This window comes from Arachis stenosperma, chromosome 3 (genome assembly GCF_014773155.1).
Source record: "Arachis stenosperma cultivar V10309 chromosome 3, arast.V10309.gnm1.PFL2, whole genome shotgun sequence".
Taxonomy (NCBI): domain Eukaryota; kingdom Viridiplantae; phylum Streptophyta; class Magnoliopsida; order Fabales; family Fabaceae; genus Arachis; species Arachis stenosperma.
In genome coordinates this window covers 105,517,179-105,522,091 of record NC_080379.1, presented here as the reverse complement: position 1 = coordinate 105,522,091, position 4,913 = coordinate 105,517,179, and the positions used below count along the sequence as shown (strand labels likewise).

Genomic DNA, 4,913 nt, shown 5'->3' with positions numbered 1-4,913 from the left:
ATCTCACAAAATTCCTGAGAATTTGCGACACTGTGAAGTCCAATGGAGTCCAGGAAGATGCCTATAAACTGCTCTTGTTCCCATTTTCACTTAGGGACAAGGCAGCTAAGTGGCTGGAATCATTCCCAAGGGGAAGCCTAACAACCTGGGATGAGGTGGAAAGCAAGTTTCTGGCACGTTTCTACCCCCCACAAAAGGTCAATAGGCTTCGATCTGAGGTTCAGACTTTTAGACAACAAGATGGTGAAACTCTATACGAGGCATGGGAGAGGTTCAAGGAGTTGACAAGGAAATGCCCACCAGACATGTTCCATGATTGGGTGCAATTGCATATTTTCTATGATGGACTTTCTTATGAATCAAGGAAGGCTGTAGACCATTCATCAGGAGGTTCATTGAACAGGAAAAAGACTGTGGAAGAAGCCATTGAAGTGATTGAGACAGTGGCTGAGAATGAATACTACTATGCTTCAGAAAGACACAACACTAAGGGAGTCATGGAGTTGAACCAGGTTGATACAATTCTAGCCCAAAACAAGGTGTTTGCCAAGTAACTAGCAGAACTCACCAAGAAATTAGGAACAAATCAAGTGGCTGCAATACACACACAAGATCAAGAGGAAGTAAGCACTGAAGGAGGTGATTGGGAAGAGGCCAACTATGTGGGAAATCAACAAAGGCAACCATATGATCCACATTCTAACACTTACAACCCAGGCTGGAAAAACCACCCAAACTTTGGGTGGGGAAACCAGCAAACCCAACCACAAAACCACAAACCTTACAACCCCAACCAACATAACAATTCCACATACCAAAACTCCAACCAAAGATCATACCAAGCCACACAAAACACTTACTCCCAACCACCATATCATGGCCAAAATAATCAACCTGCCCAACCTAATCCGAACCAACAATTTCAAGATCAATTAAACAGGATAGAAGGAATGCTTGCAAACATGGGTCAGGACATAAGTGAGTTGAAAAGCTTTAGGGATGATGTGAGATCTACCTTAAGGAATGATGAGCGGATAATTTGTACACTTTTTGGCATTGTTTTTAGTATATTTTTAGTATGATCTAGTTAGTTTTTAGTATATTTTTATTAGTTTTTAGTTAAAATTCACTTTTCTGGACTTTACTATGAGTTTGTGTGTTTTTCTGTGATTTCAGATATTTTCTGGCTGAAATTGAGGGACCTGAGCAAAAATCTGATCCAGAGACTCAAAAGGACTGCAGATGCTGTTGGATTCTGACCTCCCTGCACTCGAAGTGAATTTTCTGGAGCTACAGAAGCCCAATTGGCGCGCTCTCAACGGCGTTGGAAAGTAGACATCCTGGGCTTTCCAGCAATATATAATAGTCCATACTTTGCCCAAGATTTGATGGCCCAAACCGGCGTTCAAAGTCGCCTCAAGAAATTCCAGCGTTAAACGCCGGAACTGGCACCTAATTGGGAGTTAAACGCCCAAACTGGCACTAAAGCTGGCGTTTAACTCCAAGGAGAGTCTCTACACGAAATTTCTTCATTGCTCAGCCCAAACACACACCAAGTGGGCCCGGAAGTGGATTTTTATGTCATTTACTCATCTATGTACTAGTTTTCTATAAGTAGGACCTTTTACTATTACATAGACATCAAGGACTTTTGGTAGCTATCTTTGTTTTTTTATGCTATCTTAGACCTTTGGGAGGCTGGCCATTCGGCCATGCCTAGACCTTATGCTTATGTATTTTCAACGGTGGAGTTTCTACACACCATAGATTAAGGTGTGGAGCTCTGCTGTACCTCGAGTATTAATGCAATTACTATTGTTCTTCCATTCAATTCCGCTTGTTCTTTGTCCAAGATATCACTTGTTCTTCAACATGATGAAGGTGATGATTGACGCCCATCACCATTCTCACCCATGAACAAGGTGACTGACAACCATTCTTGTTCTACAAGCATCTGAGGCTTAGTGAATGTCTCTTGGATTCCTGATTGCACGATGCATGGTTGATCGCCTGACAACCGAGTGCTCGCCTGACAAACGAGCCAACCATTCCGTGAGATCAGAGTCTTTGTGGTATAGGCAGGACCTGATGGCAGCATTCAAGAGAATCCGGAAGGTCTAACCTTGTCTGTGGTATTCTGAGTAGGATTCAATGATTGAATGACTGTGACGTGCTTCAAACCTGTAACCTACTGGGCGTTAGTGACAGACGCAAAAGAGTTATTCTATTCCGGTAGGGGAGGGAACCAAACCGGTGATTGGCAGTACTGTGACAGAGTGCGTGCATTAGCTTTCACTGCGCGGATGGGAGGTAGCTGCTGACAACAGTGAGACCCTACACGAGCTTGCCATGGAAAGGAGTAAGAAAGGATTGGATGAAGGCAGTAGGAAAGCAGAGAGACGGAAGGGAAGGCATCTTCATACACTTGTCTGAAGCTCTTACACCAATGATATACATAAGTATCACTATCTTTATCTTCTATATTATTTTCGTTCATCATCATATACATTTGAGTTTGCCTGACTAAGATTTACAAGATGACCATAGCTTGCTTCAATGCTAACAATCTCCGTGGGATCGACCCTTACTCACGTAAGGTATGACTTGGACGACCCAGTGCACTTGCTGGTTAGTTGTGCGAAGTTGTGTAATGCCATGGAATTGAACCACCAAGTTTTTGGAGTTCATGACCAGGGATTATGAGAGTTGTGAAAAAGTATTGTTCACAATTTCGCGCACCAAGTTTTTGGCGCCGTTGCCGGGGATTGTTCAAGTTTTGAGCAAGCTTTTGGTAACAATGCCTGGGATTGTTCTAGTTTGGACAACTGACGGTTCATCTTGTTGCTTAGATTAGGTATTTATTTTTTTCGAAATTCTTGAAGATGAATTCTAGAGTTTCATGATGATTTGTTGAAATCTGGCTGGCTGAGAAGCCATGTCTAATCTGATTGGACCGAGGTTTCAACTTATCACCACAAGAGCTTGTTGATTCTCATCAATTTTGCTCTTGGAGCAGTGATCTGCTAAGGCTTGGCTGACCTTTGGTCATGTCTAGTGTTTTGGACCGAAGCTTTCTTTGAAAGCTTGGCTGGCTGTGAAGCCATGTCTAATCCCTGGACCGGAGTCTTAGACTAGCATTGCACTGATTCCTGGAATTCTCATTAAGAATTTTGATACCTTTTCCCACTAAATTTTCGAAAAATACAAAAAAATTACAAATTCATAAAAAACCAAAAATATTTGATGTTTCTTGCTTAAGTCTAGTGTCTCATCTTAAGTTTGGTGTCAAATGCATGTTTTTGTTATATTTTTCGAATCCATGCATATATTTCTTTGTTTTGATCTTTGAATTCTATTGACTTGAAGTATTTTGTGTGTCTCATATGCATTCTCATATTGTTAGTGTCAGTAATACACAAACTGCTAAGTTTGGTGTCTTGCATGCATTGTTATTTGATTCTTGTTGCATTTTGATTATTAAAAATCCAAAAATATTTTTAATTTGTGTCTTTTCAAGTCAATGATACAAAGAATTGAAGATTCAGAACATACTGCAGAGGAATTATACAGAAAAAGCTGAGCATTCAAAAATGCCCAGTGAAGAAGGCAGACTGGCGTTTAAACGCCAGCCAGGGCACCTGGTTGGGCGTTTAACGCCCAAAGAGGTAGCATTTTGGGCGTTAAACGCCAGAATGTATACCATTCTGGGCGTTTAACGCCAGGATGGTGCTAGGGGGAAGATTTTGTTTTCAAAATCAATTTTTTTCAAGTTTTCAAAGTTTTTCAAAATCAAATCTTTTTCAAATCATATCTTTTCAATCAAATGTTTTCAAAATCAATTTCTTGCCTTTTTCAAAGATACTTACTAACAATTAATGATTTGATTGAACATTTTTTTGCCTTTTCTGTTGAGGAAGATTTTATGTTTGAATCATATCTTTTCTTGTTAGGCAAGTCATTAATTTTTAAAATCATATCTTTTCAAATTGTTTTCAAATCATATCTTTTAAAATTGTTTTCAAATCATATCTTCTCAATCACATCTTTTTAAAACCATAACTTTTCAATTAAATCTTTTTAACCACATCTTTTTCAAAATAGTTTTCAATCAAATCTTTTTAATTTCTAATTTCAAAATCTTTTTCAAAAATCACTTGATTTCTTTTTCACTTTTAATTTTCGAAAATTATCAATCAAATTTTCAAAATGTTTTCAAAATCTTTTAAATGAATTTTCGAAAATTCTCTTCCCTCCTTCCCACATCCTTCTATTTATGGAGTACCACTCCTTCTAAATGCACAATTCGAACCTTATCTAACTAAAGTTCGAATTCTTCTTCTCCTTCTTCTTTCTATTTCTCTTTTCCTCTGACATTTCAAGGAATCTCTATACTGTGACATAGAGGATTCCACATTTTCTTTTTCTCTTATCTTTCACATGAGCAGGAGCAGAGACAAAGGCATTCTTGTTGAAGCTGACCCTGAACCTGAGAGAACCTTGAAGCGAAAGCTAAGAGAAGCCAAGGCACAACTCTCTTTAGAGGACCTGACCGAATTCTTCAAGGAAGAAGAACACATGGTAGCCGAAAACAACAACAATGCCAACAATGCAAGGAAGGTGCTGGGTGACTTCACTGCACCTACTCCTGATTTCTATGGGAGAAGCATCTCTATCCCTGCCATTGGAGCAAACAACTTTGAGCTTAAGCCTCAATTAGTTTCTCTAATGCAACAGAATTGCAAGTTCCATGGACTTCCAATGGAAGATCCTCATCAATTTTTAGCTGAATTCTTGCAAATCTGTGACACAGTCAAGACTAATGGGGTTAACCCTGAGGTCTATAGACTGATGCTATTCCCTTTTGCTGTAAGAGACAGAGCTAGAATATGGTTGGATTCTCAACCTAAAGAAAG

The 4,913-nt window shown here is 39.3% G+C and overlaps 1 non-coding gene across 1 annotated transcript; it reads right to left on the bottom strand.

Annotated features, from left to right (window-relative positions):
- Nucleotides 1–203: 203 nt before the first annotated feature.
- LOC130972553 (small nucleolar RNA R71) lies at nt 204–307 on the bottom strand. The gene has a single exon (XR_009083715.1). It is a non-coding gene; the product is annotated as a small nucleolar RNA R71 (small nucleolar RNA).
- Between the last annotated feature and the right edge of the window lie 4,606 nt (nt 308–4,913).